We start from the raw sequence: 16,745 nt of genomic DNA on the forward strand, positions 1-16,745 counted from the left end.
CTTGATATCAGCCACTTCCTCTATCTGACGGTGGTACATACCATGTAGGGGTTTGTCCCTCCAGGTTGTCTGTTCCTCCTCCTCTGCGCTCTCATCAGGGTTCTGCTGCCTGAGACATTCACTTAGCAGTTCATCCTTTGGGGCCATCTTTCTAATGTATTCTCGGATTTTCGATGTTTCATCCTGGACCGTGGTCTTGACGCTCACTAGCCCTCGGCCTCCCTCTTTCCGCTTAGTGTATAGTCTCTGGGTGCTGGACTTGGGGTGGAACCCTCCACGCATGGTGAGGAGCTTTCTAGTCTTGATATCTGTGGCTTCTATCTCCTCCTTTGGCCAGTTTATGATACCAGCGGGGTATCTGATGACTGGTAGTGTGTACATGTTGATGGCTCGGACCTTGTTCTTACCATTCAGCTGACTTTTCAGGACCTGCCTTACTCTCTGGAGGTATTTGGCTGTGGTTGACTTCCTTGTGGCCTCTTCATGGTTTCCATTAGCCTGTGGGATGCCAAGGTACTTGTAGCTGTCTTGGATATCCCCTATGTTGCCCTCTGGTAGGTCAATCCCCTCAGTCCGGATCATCTTGCCTCTCTTTGAGACCATCCGGCCACACTTGTCCAATCCGAATGACATCCCTATGTCATCGCTGTAGATCTGGGTGGTGTGGATCAGCGAGTCTATTTCTCGCTCGTTCCTGGCATACAGCTTGATGTCATCCATGTAGAGCAGGTGGCCCCACTACGGAATCGGTATCCGTAGCCGCTCTTCGTGATGATCCGACTGAGGGCGTTCAGGCCTATGCAGAACAGCAGTGGTGATAGCGCATCTCCTTGGTATATGCCGCACTTGATGTTGACTTGGGCAATGGGTTTTGAGTTGGCCTCTCGGGTTGTCTTCCACATTTCCATTGAGTTCTGGATGAAGGTCCTTAGGTTCCTGTTGATCTTATACAGTTCCAGACATTCCAGTATCCATGTGTGTGGCATTGAGTCGTAGGCTTTCTTGTAGTCAATCCAGGCAGTGCACAGGTTGGTCTGTCTCTTCTTACAGTCTCGGGTGACTGTTCTATCGACCAGTAGCTGGTGCTTGGCTCCTCTGGTGTTACTGCCAATCCCTTTCTGTGCCTCGCTCATGTATTGAGCCACATGCTGACTCATTCTTGCCGCAATGATGCCTGACAGGGCCTTCCATGTTGTGCAGAGACAGGTAATTGGCCGGTAGTTGGATGGGATGGGTCCCTTCTGGGGGTCCTTCATGATTAGGACTGTCCTGCCTTGGGTTAGCCATTCATATCGGGGCCTGGTGCTGTCCAGCTCTTCATCTTTGACACTCTTTCTTGGACGTCTGCCATTGAGATGGTTACTGGTTCTTGTTCTGGGAGGTTGCTGTGGTCAGCTCTTAGGCATCGGTGTTGTGTGATGCCTTTCTTTCCCTCAGCTCTTGGTGGGTCTGACCGGTTGTTGTTCCCCTGTCACTGAGAGTACACCTTGGCTGGTTCAGTGGAGAACAGCTTGTTTATTCTCCTGGCTTCTCCCTCCTTGGTGCATCTCTTCAAATACTGTTTGTTATGTCCTGAGCCCACCTGCTGTACTGTGTATCTCAGTGATGGTTCTTGATTGTGGGTTTCGAAGTATCCAATTCGTCACACATTCGCTGCATGTATCCCCTCTCTCTGGGATTGCTTGTATAGTAGCATTCCAGCAAATCCGTATTTTCTGTCCTCGTCCATCGATGGATTGTTCCATCCTCAATGTCCTCGTCCATCCTCGATGTCTTGTTCCAGTAGCCCATTTCTCATCAGGTTCCCTAGCAATTGACGCAGATCTTGTTGACCCGGGCGACGTCTGAGCCAGTATGACTCTATCAGTTATGTCTTCACTCATCATGAGGTCTTGCCTAAGGACCCTTACTAGATGATGTTTTGCCCCGACCGGGATTCAAACCCCGATCTCCCGTGTCGTAGTCAGTGAGCATTACCACTGTACTATCCAGCTGATGATAACCTCTGGGTGATATTATTCATAAACATGATATTAGTTTCCACTGTTATGCTGATGACACAGTTGTATGTTTCTACAAAACCTGATGAGAGACACCAGCTTAATAGAATTGAGAAATGTGTAAAGGATATTAGACACTGGATGCTTATTAACTTCCTTCTGCTTCACTCTGACAAGACTGAAGTACTTGTACTAGGACCACATACAGCTAGAAGTAAGTTTTCTGATTACACAGTGACTCTGGATGGCCTTTCTGTTTCTTTACGTGCAGCAGTAAAAGACCTCAAGGTAATTATTGACCCCAGACTTTCATTCGAAACTCACATTGATACCATTACCCGGTTAGCTTTCTTTCATCTCAGAAATATTTCTAAGAGAAAAAAATTCAATGTCACTAAACGACGCGGAAAAATTAGTTCATGCTTTCGTTCCCTCCAGGTTGGATTATTGTAATGCCTTACTGTCTGGATGTTCCAATAAGTGTATAAACAAGCTCCAGTTAGTTCAAAATGCAGCAGCAAGAGTCCTTACTAGAACTAGAAAATATGACCCCATCACCCCTGTCTTATCCACACTGCATTGGCTCCCAGTCAAATGTCACATTGATTGTAAAATACTATTATTGACCTTGAAAGCACTGAATGGTCTCGCACCACAGTACCTGAGTGAACTTCTGCTCCTCTATGACCCACCACGCCTACTTGGATCAAAAGGTGCAGGCTATCTGCTGGTACCTCCCATAGTGAAGGCTACATCAGGGGGCAGAACCTTTTCTTACAAAGCCCCACAGTTATGGAACAGCCTTCCAAGTAGCGTTTGGGAATCAGAAACAGTCCATGTTTAAGTCTCGGCTGAACACATAACAAAAGGCTTGGCTAAACAGATAAGAGTGTTTATGAGAGAAAGGAGTAGATCTGGAGGGTCCTCAGACAGGTGTTTTGGTAAACTGGCATGTATGGATGTTGTCAGTCCCCCACTCACTTGCTCACTCAAGTTTGTTGATCCTGTAGTGGCTGCTGCTTTATGTCCTGGGGCTCCCTCATGCCTGTGTTACCTTCTGGCTCTCCCCTTTTAGTTATGCTGTCATAGTTAGTTTTGCCAGAGTCCCTGCTTGGGACTCTGGCAAAACTCAGTGCAAATTGTATACTGATCCTACTCATCAGGTGACATTGGGCATACCCAACAACCTGTGTTTTCTCTCTTTCTCTCCCCCCTCCCCCATCTGTCCCTCTGAGTTGCATGGCAATCCTGACCTCTTCTGCTCCTCAGACCTGCCTGGTCCATTCTGATGCCCTACATCTGGTTGGAGTCTCATCACATCGCTCCTGTGGAGGATGGCCCCATATGGACAGTTGAAAGTCACACTTGGAAGATGCTCTGGACTCTTACAGTAATGCTTTTATGGCTGAGGACTACAGCTGACTTGCTAACTTTAGGACTGCCGCTGTCATGAACAGTTCTGCACTCAAGTTTCCATCAATGAAGAGTTAGAACATCAACAAAACAGACTTCATGTTAAAAATGTTATAATCACATTGTCTATCACCAAAATGAGGATGGATTCCCTTTTGAGTCTGGTTCCTCTCGAGGTTTCTTTCTCATGTCATCTGAGGGAGTTTTTCCTTGTCACAGGTTTGCTCATTGGGGATAGATTAGGGATAGAATTAGCTCATGTTTTAAGTCATTCAAATTCTGTAAAGCTGCTTTGCAACAATGTCTATTGTTAAAAGCACTATAAAAATAAACTTGACTAGAGGTTGAAGAGAGGGGAGCCATTGCTGAGGTGATGTGGGGGCCTTCTCTCACCCTCTGTGAGCGATCAGACAGGAAGTCCCTAATCCAGAGGCAGATGGATTAAGACAGTCCCAGGTCTGTCAGGTTGGACACCAGTCGGTGAGGGAGAATGGTGTTGAATGCTGAGCTAAAGTCCACAAAGAACAGCCTAGCAAAGCTCTCCTGAGGGCAGTGTGGAGAGTTGTAGCTATGGTGTCCTCTGTAGACCCGTTAGCTCTATAAGCATACTGGTCTCTAACATGGGTGGGGGACTTGAGATGATGCAAGTCTGAACCAGTTGCTCAAAGCACTTCATGATGACGGGAGTAAGTGCCACTGGACAGTGGTCATTCAGGCTGCTAATGATCTTTTTTTGGCAATGGAAGATGGTAGAGGACTTCAGGCAGGGTGGGATGGTGGACTGGGATAGGGACTGATTGACTTATGTGACATCCTATGCTCTGTGCATAACATGGTTCTAGATGTTGTTTTATTTTACTACAAGATACATACCTATTAGAAATACTGGCCAGAGGTGGTCAATTACCGCAGGAGTCTTGGTCAAGGTGGCACATTGCTATTTAGCCCCTAATGTTCTCCAAGCTTTAACATTAACAGCCCCATGAGCCTTTGCACTCTGGCAAGGCTCCGTGGAACTGGCAACAACTAAAGTGACTGCCTTTTCTGGTCACTACAACAATAATCATCCTCCCTGGCCCCAAATTTATTTTCAAAATGGGATTAAAGGCCATTTAGATTTTTTAAAAAATGTAAAAAGTTAAGTGACTACCTACAAACATTTTAATGAAAAAGTACAGTCATTGTTGTATTTTAAAAAATGTTATTTCATGAGCGTTTGTGTCCATCTTAGATTCAGTAGGGATTAAGCAGAATGTCATAGGACTGACCCATAATGGTGGGCACACCCTTGATCTAATACTAACATTCAGATTAAACGTAGACAATATAGTCACACTTCCACAGTCTGAAGTTCTCAGATCATTATCTCATCTCATTCAAACTATGTCTGAGTAATAACATATGCACCTCAGCACGCTACTGTATTAAACGTACTTTCACGTCAGCTACTGCACAGAGCTTTATAAATGATCTCCCAGAGTTGTCAACTTTGATTGGGTCACTGTCAGCCCCTGCAGAACTCGATCAGGCAACTGAATGCTTAGAGTCAACATTCCGCCATACCTTAGATAATGTAGCTGCTCTAAAAAGGAAAATGGTCAGAGACCAAAAATTAGCACCCTGGTATAATGATGACACTCGCACATTAAAACAGACCACTCGAAAATTGGAACGTAAATGGCGTCAAACAAAATTGGTAGTGTTCAAATTAGCTTGGAAGGAGAGCTTCCTGAAGTATAGAAAAGCTCTTAGTGCTGCAAGATCAACATATTTCTCCTCCCTAATGGAAGATAACAAAAATAATCCTAGATTCCTATTTAATACTGTAGCAAAATTAACCAGGAATAAGTCCACTATCGACACATGCACACCTGCAGTATGTAGTAGCAACGACTTCATGAATTTTTTTAATGACAAAAAAGAGAATATCCGACAAAAAATTCAAACTACTAATTTAAGGTCAGACAATGAAAGTGACCTTGTAGTTAACTATATAACTATGAGATCATCAGTTAGAATGTTTTACTCCCCTTAAAGAAACTGAATTACTTTCATTAATCTCTACATCAAAAACCTCAACTTGCATACTAGATCCCTTACCTACACGTCTATTCAAACAGATAATACCTGGAGTGATTGAACCGCTTCTAAAAATAATAAATTCTTCTCTTACAATTGGCTATGTACCCAAATCCTTTAAACTAGCACTGATCAAACCCCTGATTAAAAAAAACTGACCTTGATCCCTGTCAGCTGTCCAATTATCGGCCAATATCAAACCTCCCCATTATCTCCAAGATCCTTGAAAAAGCTGTGGCACAACAGTTATGCTCATATTTACATAGGAATAACATCCATGAAATGTATCAGTCAGGATTTAGACCTCATCATAGCACAGAGACAGCACTGGTTAAAGTAGTAAACGACCTACTGTTGGCATCTGATCAGGGCTGTGTCTTGCTACTTGTGTTGCTTGACCTTAGTGCAGCATTTGATACCACTGATCATTCCATTCTTCTGGATAGACTAGAAAATGTTGTGGGAGTTAAGGGAATGGCCCTCTCCTGGCTCAGGTCTTATCTAACTGATCGTTATCAGTATGTTGATATAAATGGTGATATTTCTAGATGTACCGAGGTAAAGTTTGGTGTTCCACAAGGTTCTGTCTTGGGTCCACTGCTTTTTTCTCTATATATGTTACCTCTGGGTGATATTCATAAACATATTAGTTTCCACTGTTATGCTGATGACACACAGTTGTATGTCTCTGCAAAACCTGATGAGAGACACCAGCTTAATAGAACTGAGGAATGTGTTAAGGACATTAGACACTGGATGCTTATTAATTTCCTTCTGCTTAACTCTGACAAGACTGAAGTACTTGTACTCGGACCACATACAGCTAGAAGTAAGTTTTCTGATTACACAGTGACTCTGGATGGCCTTTCTGTTTCTTCACGTGCAGCAGTAAAAGACCTCGGAGTGATTATTGACCCCAGTCTTTCATTCGAAACTCACATTGATAACATCACCCGGATAGCTTTCTTTCATCTCAGAAATATTCCAAAGATAAGAAATTTAATGTCATTGCATGACGCAGAAAAACTAGTCCATGCTTTCGTTACCTCTAGGTTGGATTATTGTAGTGCCTTACTGTCTGGATGTTCCTATAACTGCATAAATAAGCTCCAGTTAGTTCAAAATGCAGCAGCAAGAGTCCTTACTAGAACTAGAAAATATGACCACATCACGCCCGTCTTATCCACACTGCATTGGCTCTAGGGCTGTAACGATACACCCAACTCACGATTCGATTCGTATCGCGATTTTTGACCCACGATTCGATACGCCCATGATTTTTTTAAAATGTTTTTTTAAAGTAGTAAATTTGACTTATTAACATTTACTTACTTACATTAACTATTTAATAACAAATAATTCAGACCACTGCAGAGAATGAGTAATATGTATGCAAAAATGAACAAATGTATATCCAAAGATTGTTTTATTTCTCAAAATAATACTGTTGAGCTGGTAGCTCTGTTTTTTTCGGTTCTGAAAAAATCATTTTTCCAAATCGTGTAAATCCGTTAAGATTTTTTTTGGGGGGGGTGGCTCTCTCACTGTCTCACTCTCATAGGGCCAATGATTTTCTGTGATCGCGGAAAACAGATGGAAATTACGGAATTTTTATGGTGAAACATTGCTCGCGTGTCAAAATGTAACTACCGCAGAAGGCTTCTGCCCAAGCAGACATGCCTTCAGTGTTGCCAGATATTGCTAACGTTTTCCACCCCAAAATATGTTCAAAACCAGCCAAAAAGCACCTAAACCTGCCCAATCTGGCAACACTGCATGCCTTTCCGGTCAAGTGATTGTGATTGGCTTGTGGCACACCTAGCCAGCTAATGAGCTGCTTGTTTACAGATTCGCTCCCCGCGTCGCAACCAGAATGGCGACCGCTTAAAAGAAATGAATGCTTTGCCAGTGGCGAGTGTGGATGTTGCGTGACTCGTAGAAGATTGTCGCAGGTCGGCGAAAAAACGACTTACTAATAGATATAAAAAATAAAAGTAATTTAAGTAAGTTTAAAATGTAATTTAAATAAAAAGTAAAGTATTCATAAATTGAAGTTTGGAAGCACCTCTGTTTTTGGGCTGAGGAGAAGTTTGAAAGGGTGTACCGCGATTCTGCCTTCTTGTATCGCAATACGGATCGTGGCTCTGCGTATCGCGATTTCGATACGCATATCGTTACAGCCCTAATTGGCTCCCAATCAAATTTCGTATTGATTATAAAATACTACTATTGACCTTTAAAGCACTAAATGGTCTCGCACCACAGTACCTGAGTGAACTTCTGCTCCTCTATGACCCGCCACGCCTACTTAGATCAAAAGGTGCAGGCTATCTGCTGGTACCTCGTATAGTGAAGGCTACATCAGGGGGCAGAGCCTTTTCTTACAAAGCCCCACAGTTATGGAACAGCCTTCCAAGTAAGGTTCGGGAATCAGACACAGTCTCAGCATTTAAGTCTAGGCTGAAAACATATCTGTTTAGTCAAGCCTTTTGTTAATGGTGTTTATGAGGTAAAGGTGTAGATCTAGAGGGTCCTCAGACATAGTGTTTTGGTAAACTGGGATGTATGGATGCTGTCAGTCCCCACTCGCTTGCTCACTCGAGTTTGTTGACTGTGTAGCGGCTGGCTGCTTTATGTCCCGGGGCTCCCTCATGCCTGTGTTACCTTCTGGCTCTCTCCTTTTAGTTATGCTGTCATAGTTAGTTGCCGGAGTCCCTGCTTGTACTCAGTGCAATATGTATACTGCTCCTACTTATTCAGGTGACATTGGGCATACCTAACAACCTGCATTTTCTTTCCCTCCCCCCCACCCCAATTCTGTCCCTCTGAGTTACATGTTGGTCCTGGGATTGAGATGCTGGCCTCTTCTGCCCCTCGGACCTGCTTGATCCATCCTGGTGCCCTGTGTCTGGTAGGAGTTTTATCGCATTGCTCCTGTGGAGGGTGGCCCCATGAGGACAGTTGAGGGTTATACCTGGAGGATGCTCTGGACTCCTACAGTAATGCTTTTATGGCTGAGGACTACAGTTGACTTGCTAACTTTAGGACTGCAGTTATCATGAACAGTTTTGCACTCAAGTTTCCATCAATGAAGAGTTAACACATCAACGAAACTGTCCTCATGTTAAAACTGTTAATGTTATAGTCATGCTGTCTGTTGTTGCCCAAATGAGGATAGGTTCCCTTTTGAGTCTGGTTCCTCTCGAGGTTTCTTCCTCATGTCGTCTGAGGGAGTTTTTCCTTGTCACCGTCGCCACAGGCTTGCTCATTGGGGATAGATTAGGGATAAAATTAGTTCATGTTTTAGGTCATTCAAATTCTGTAAAGCTGCTTTGCGACAATGTTTACTGTTAAAAGCGCTATACAAATAAACTTGACTTGAGCCTGCATAAAAATGCATGGGGTTGTTCAAAATTCCACAGCACACTTCACTTTGTCTCACAGCACACCGGGTATATACTGTACATATCTAAACTCAACCCTCACTGAACCGATGTTCAAATTATATTTTGTCTGCATTTGTGAATTCACGGAAATGAAACGTCGTCACACCAACTGCAGACCCCAGCATCAAACCAACTCGCACAGGTGGCAAATTTTGTGGCATCGAAAACCATTGGCTCGTTGGTGTGGTAACAAGTTTTATATTAACTTTAGCATTCATTATAGTTAACAGTATCTGTTCAGATCCTGTAGTGTCATGCTTCTCTGTTTATCCTTGACATTTAGAAAAGAAACAAACTAAGTGTAAATGAATACGTTTCTTGTGTGTGTGTGTGTGTGTGTGTGTGTGTGTGTGTGTGTGAGAGAGAGAGAGTGAGTAGCTACCATGTTGTGCATGCAGCAGAGTCAAGGAAAACTTGGTACAGTTTTTCTCAACTGCATTTGGGAAAACAGACTATAATGGAATGTTGTTGTTGATGACGACTAATATTTTGTGTAATACAGGAAGCTGACCATGTTTAGGCATCATTATGGGAAGACTTCTGTTGGTGACTACCTGGGCTTGTGATTTTATGGGACTTTCATGAATAATTATACAATAAAGAAATATTTGCTTGAGCATTACTTTATTTACTTGAGCACTGAGGTGTTACTAGTATTTTTATTAACCGGTAAGTTCCACCACACTGGCTAAAAGAACCGATGTCGGACCGCATTGTGCTCAAACTTACGATTTACACCACTACTCCACATATCTGCGAGAAGAAATTGATATTAATTGGAGCTACCTTCATCTAGTCATCATATTTTGTTACATAAAAATATACAATCTTTATAATAAAATTTATGACAAACTCACAACCGAGGAGTCTCCACTGTTCTTGGCTTCCTCTCGGTTCACCAGCTCTCCCTGGCAGGGGCCGAAGTGTGCACCTACTGGAACAGTCTCCCCCTTATTAAACACTCCCAGGCCTGCATCAGGAATACTGGACTTCTGGATTTCTAGCCCAGGAGGAAGTGTTTGTCTGGCTCGGTCAGGGACTCCCATGGGAACAGGAGTATCGGGGATGAAGAGGGGTGGTCCATGAACCTCGCATTTGTTGAAGAAGAAGGATTTGCAAATTTCACAGTCTGGGAGTAGAGAAAACACAACAGGAAGAAATTAGGCCCAAATGCGTGTGCAATCTGTGTGTGTCTATCCAAGACCATATACGGTACATTAGTACTGTATAAAGATCATCCTAAGAAAGCTTGCCAGTAAGATTCACTGAGCATCTGGTTGAGACTAGAGGTGTCCATCAGGACTGGGATCAAACAGGACACAACAAGGTACCAGTATTGGCAAAAAATATGGAAACACCTACCAAAATGACAAAACAACACAATTTGACCTTTTGTTCTCAAGTTCTCTTAATAAACTAAACATTTTCATCATAAACAAATGTTACAAGTAACCAGAGTAAATCATTCTAAAATATTATCAATATTTGGTATGGAACCCCTTGACACTGAAGTGCACTGACATGATCAGGCATGCAATCAAAGTTTATGAATAAAATCAAGTGGAATTGATCTCCCAGGGTTCTCCACGAGGGGTTTTAGAGGGGCAGGCCGCCCCCCTTTCTGTGATTCCCGCCCCCGTTTAATTTCTGCTGCCCCTTTACAAAAGGAAGAGACGTCCCTTTGTTTTCTTTGTGACAGATAGCCTTTCTCTGTTGGAGTACCGACAAAGTACACTACAGACAAAAAAATTACATCACTGTGTTCAGGAGAGCCTTGTGGCACTCAATGTGAAAGAATTTTGTGAATATCTCCTTCCATTTTCGTGTAAATCCCCGTTGTTTGGAAGGAGCACTCTGAGGAAAAAGTGTGATTTCTGTGTGATACTCTGTTTCTACACTCAGCACGCGGGTGGGGGAGGGGCTGCTCGCTCTCTCGCGCGCGCACACACAGGAGGGAGGGGCTGCTCACTCTCTCACACACACACACACACACAGACACACACAGGAGGGAGGGGCTGCTCGCTCTCACACACAAACACACACAGGAGGGAGGGGCTGCTTGCTATCTCTCACACACACACACAGAGGAGGGAGGGGCTGCTTGCTCTCTCTCTCACACACACACAGAAGGGACGGGCTGCTCCCTCTCAGAGACACACAGGCTTGTAGCCTTATGGCAAATCATACATTCACACAGTACAGCTCAGCTCCGGCAATAGCGACTGCTGCGCGCACTGCATCACTCTCACAATTTCCCACAGGGGAATTGTTGGCTCTAGTTATAATTTATAATTCTTATGTACATTCTTTTACAAAAGTGCAATATTTTGATGCTGCTGAGCCATTGATCAACCTTTTTTTATGTCTGATATGTTGTAGATGGGAAAAGTAAAAGACGCAAAAGTTGACTTAAGAAAGATGGCTCTCTTTTTATTTTAAGTTATTATAACTTGTTCCTCAGGCACTCAATGTTAATAAACAGGCCTACATTTGAAATCTGTTGACCTCAGTTTTCATTCTTGCATTAGCTTTATGGAATTCATTGTATTAATTAATTTGCACTGAAGTGTGCAAATTAATTAATACAATGAATTCAAGTGCAAGTGTGTAATGTTTGATGTATGATGTGTTTTGTACCAGTCCAATTGATTCCTCTATTCTAAATGATTACTATTTGAGAGTATTTATGCAAATTTTATGCAAATGACATATGTAAATTCATGCAAATTTGTTTCAAGGTCATCCAATTGACCCCCACCCCCCTATATTTTCAATCCGTGGAGAACCCTGTCTCCATGTGTCTTGCAACACTTCCCAGAGCTGTGGCAGGTTTGAAGGAGCCCTTTTCACCTTCTCTCGCTCCATGTAGTTCCAGACTTGCTCAATTATATTCATGTCAGGACTTTGGGCTGGCCAATCAAGAATTGTCAAGCTGACATCTTGTTCTTTGTTTTGTAAATACTGTTTAACCATCCCGGCTGTGTGTTTGGGGTCATTATCTTGCTGGAAGATAAAGTTGTTGCCAACGAGAGCTCTTCCAGAAGGCACAGCATGATGGATAAGGATTTGTCTGTACTTATCAGCAGTGAGGGTCCCATCTATTTTGTAGAGATGACCAACTCCATTGTAGGTGATGGCTCCCCATACTTGCAGGACCCCTCTGCCATGTTTTACTGTGGGAGAAATACAGTTTGCCTTGTATCTTTCTCCCTTTTTGCACCTGACTTACTGTTGCATAGCGTTGCCAAATAATTCAAAATTTCTTCTCATCTGAGAACATGACCCTTTTCCACTGCTCAGAAGTCCAACTCCTGTGAATTTTTGCCCAGTTAAGTCTCTTCTGCTTATTTCCACCCCTCAACAAAAATTTTGCACACTGACACATGACCTTTGAGGTCTTCTGCTGAGAGCGTCTTCCTAGCCAGGTGCGGGGAGACATCCTTGCCTGTAGCATCTTGGAGGTCCTGTGCCAGTTCCTTGCTGGATTTCTTCCTCTCTCGTAGGGATGTAGTCTTGAGAGACTGGACATCAGCTTTAGTCAACTTTTTCTTCCTTCCTCTGCCTGAAATGTTCTTGAAGTTCCCAGTCTTCTGGTGATGCTTGAGGCATTTCCAGACAGCACTGTGGGTCACATGCAGTTTCTTTGCTATGGCTCATTATGAATGGCCCTCCTCCCACAAAACTTTCATCCTAATACGCTGCTCTTCTGTAGTTTCTCTCTCTGATGCCATTTCTGCCTGTTGCCTGGCTGTAGTCAGAGAATAAATACTTTTTTTAATAAATTATTTGTAGAGACCACATGATTTAGTTAATGGTTTTCACCTGTGGAATAATTAGCATATCATGGTAGGATTGCCCAACAAGGAGTGATTAAGGTTGGTTTTGGGACTAAACTAAACAAAAAGAGACACTATTTCCAATATTTTTATGATGTTTATCACACAACGATGGCCAAAACTGCTAGGGTTTTCATGGTTAAAGCACAACCCCGATTCCAAAAAAGTTGGGACAAAGTACAAATTGTAAGTAAAAATGGAATGCAATAATTTACAAATCTCAAAAATTGATATTGTATTCACAATAGAACATAGACAACATATCAAATGTCAAAAGTGAGACATTTTGAAATTTCATGCCAAATATTGGCTCATTTGAAATTTCATGACAGCAACACATTTCAAAAAAGTTGGGACAGGGGCAATAAGAGGCTGGAGAAGTTAAAGGTACAAAAAAGGAACAGCTGGAGGACCAAATTGCAACTCATTAGGTGAATTGGCAATAGGTCATTAACATGACTGGGTATAAAAAGAGCATCTTGGAGTGGCAGCAGCTCTCAGAAGTAAAGATGGGAAGAGGATCACCAATCCCCCTAATTGTTGTTTTAAATTCAGCTACTTGTTTGCTTATCTTCTGGGGAACAGAATTTCCCAAATTTGTTATGAAATCACATGCAGGTACAAACAAAATTAACTATCCACACAGTAAGAAAGAAAGTAAGTAAATAAAAATAGTCCAACGCACATCTCTATTTGAGCTTGCTGACAATTATGGCATTTCTAAATCTAGACATTTTTCCTCCCAATACCATACATATAGGATTCATATTTAATAAAAAAAGCCCCCCCCCCACACCGAATGGCAATTTAAGCATAACTAATTTGCTGAAGAAGAAACCATTGGACCCAGAGGAAACCTACACTGATGGGGGAGAACTTGCAAAACTTCACACAGACAGCAACCCGAGCTTAGAATCGAATCCAGGACCCTGTAGCTGCGCCACTGTGATGCCCCAAAATCCGTATATTTGGACTCCTGTCTCTCACGCCCACTGTCTCTTATTGAACATCCCATTCCGGGGCATAATGAGGGGCATACTCTCTGTCCCCTATTAAATCACAGCTGGTTGGGATCTTCTGCGAGCTTATGCATGTGGGGAACAGAGCACATAGCACTGTCCTTCAGGGTGTGTTTTGCTATCATATGACACAGTATAGTGAACCCCAGCCAGACAATGAAGCAGCTTACTGGTGTTTCAAGAAGCATTTATTATATTCAGCCGTCATCCTTAATTTGAACACAAATATACTTCCTTTCCTTCACAACCTTTCACAAACACCGTAAGAGCTGCAGATGGATAAATAAAATTAGCTCTCACAAGCATAAACATTTCCATAATGCCAGTTAACCACACGTGGACATTTATCAAAAATATTCACTCACATATAAATCGGTCAAAGCACATGAAAAGCTAGAAAACCAGCATTAACACGACATTACAGCTAATCCATGTAGCACCCTTTCGCATAAGCTAACCTTTGCATGGCTAATAAAACAACGATATATGTAAACACCCTTTTGGCAGTTAATTAGGATAACACGTCACAGCAATTAGTCATAAAACAAGTTGAAACACACAATACCTTGTTCCCATTTCCAGCTAGGTGCTTAATTATCCATAATGAAACTTTACATTGCAAGGCAACGTCTTCAAAACACCTTTTCCTTCCGTACACTCTTCAATTAGCTGCCGTTCATGTGTGAACACCTATGGGCAAGTCGCTGACTCTCAGATGAGAGTACGCCAGAAGGGCTTCAAAATAAAAGAACTGAAAACGTAAAAGGCACTAACAAAAATAAAACTTGCAGGAATAGGCCGTAAGGTGAACCCCGAAAAGTCTTTCAGAAACAAGATTCCGCTCTGACGTCTCCGAACTACATAATATCCAATTCTTAAAAATGGACGTATTATGAAGTCATCAAAAAGTTCTCACCTTGTAATGCTGTCAATTTTTCGCACGAAGGCTTGAAAAAGCGAACTAATGTCATCGGCGTGGAATGATATTTTGGCACCGCGGAATAAGATTTCGCTACAGAACAAGTTCCACGGTTGCTGACGTAGCCCCATTTCGTAAACAAGAGACCAACATGGCAGCCGCCACAGCCTCGTCTAGCAGCAGTGGAGGAGAGGAAAGTTTGGAAATAACGGCAAAAAGGAGAAAACTTCTTGCACGTAAGCAGTGCTATATGCATATAGGCGCCGAGTCCTTTTTCCCGCGAGTGCCGGCGTTAATTACTAATCCTTTTTAAACTTTTTTTCTATAAATAAATTTCCAGTATCCTCTTCATTTTTATTATACTGTCGCTTTCATTTTTGTACTTTTCACTTTCGCTTTCCTTTTTCCGTTTTTTTTTCCCGTTTTTTTCTCTTTCTTTTTCGGAAGAATGCCGAGACCGGAAGCTTTCTTTTTCTCTCCTCCTGTGTAAAGTCCACAAGCGGAGGCCATCTGATCTGCTTTAATATCAACAGATCTTCATTTAAGGTACGTGAATCTTTTCATCATGGCACACCTTCAGCCTGTTCAGTGTGCTGAGTGCAGGATGTTTAGTCATTCTTCCTCCGTCACTAGCGATAGCTCTATTAGCTTTACTTGTGATAAGTGCAGATTAGTTAGCTCTCTGACGGAGAAGATTTCAGTGCTAGAAGCGCGTGTCCAGGCTTTAGAGCAGGTTAATGAGCGTGAGAACAGTGTAGTTTCTGTTAGGGAAAGTCTGGATGTCCTAGGTGGAGTTAGCAATCCCCCAACTCCGGCATTAGAGCCCTTACAGCGGGGCGAATGGGTGACGGCTCGGCGGCATAAGCGTAGAGCCAAAGCTACCGCTGAGGCTCGCCCACGGGAGCACCACTCCTCTCCGCGTCACGTGTCGAACAGGTTTGCTCTCCTTAGTGATGCACCCACTGAGAAACCTGAAAGAGCTCTGGTTATAGGGGACTCTATCATACGGCACGTGAAATTAGCTCAGCCTTTAGGGGCTCCAGCAGCTTTAGTCAGGTGTATACCGGGAGCCAGGGCGCCGGACATAGCAGGTAATCTTAGGGTCCTAGGCAAGCACAGGTTCTCAAAGATAGTTATCCATGCAGGAGCTAATGATATACGCCTTTGTCAGTCTGAGGTTACTAAGAGTAACTTTGTAGAGGTGTTTAAATTAGCGAAGGCGATGTCCGATGCTGTAGTATGCTCTGGCCCCATCCCAATGCGGCGTGGCGATGTAGCTTACAGCAGGTTATGGTCGCTGAACTGCTGGCTGTCCAGGTGGTGCTCTGAAAACAGTGTGGGCTTTATAGATAATTGGGCTAATTTTGAGGGCACTGCTGGCCTGTTAGGGCGGGACGGGATCCATCCCACTCGGGAAGGTGCTGCTCTCATTTCCTGCAGCATAGGTCATAGTCTCAGAACAGGCCTAGTTAATTTCTGACAATCCAGAGCCAAGGCCAGGGAGCAGACGAACAGGCTAAACCGACTGTCTGCTAGCTGCACAGAGTCGTCACTCAGGGCCCACTACATCGAGACTGTGTCTGTTCCCCGAGCTCAACAAAAAGGTAGAAATTTTCAGAGAGTTTGTTCCAGTAACCTAATCAATATAAAATTAGATCAGACTGACTGTACAGCTGCTGCCAGCACCTTTGATCTAAAGGTGGGGCTATTAAATATTAGATCTCTTACATCTAAAGCGCTAATGGTTAATGAACTCATTACTGATCAGGAGTTTAATGTACTGTGTTTAACAGAAACATGGATTAAGCCAAATGAATATATAGCATTAAATGAAGCGAGTCCTCCTGGATACAGTTATATACACCAGCCTCGTCTAACTGGCAGAGGAGGAGGTGTCGCGGTTATTTATAATGATTATCTAGGTGTAACACACAAACCTGGTTATAAATTTAATACATTTGAAGTTCTTCATACTCATATAATGTATGTAGCCTCGAAAAATAAGTCTACCCAGTTAATTCCATTGCTTATTA

At 43.0% G+C, this 16,745-nt stretch overlaps 1 pseudogene; it reads right to left on the minus strand.

Annotated features, from left to right (window-relative positions):
- Positions 1 to 16,745, minus strand: part of LOC132892425 (zinc finger protein 271-like) — a 120,067-nt pseudogene that overhangs the window by 30,750 nt on the left and 72,572 nt on the right.

Source organism: Neoarius graeffei, chromosome 1 (assembly GCF_027579695.1).
Source record: "Neoarius graeffei isolate fNeoGra1 chromosome 1, fNeoGra1.pri, whole genome shotgun sequence".
Taxonomy (NCBI): domain Eukaryota; kingdom Metazoa; phylum Chordata; class Actinopteri; order Siluriformes; family Ariidae; genus Neoarius; species Neoarius graeffei.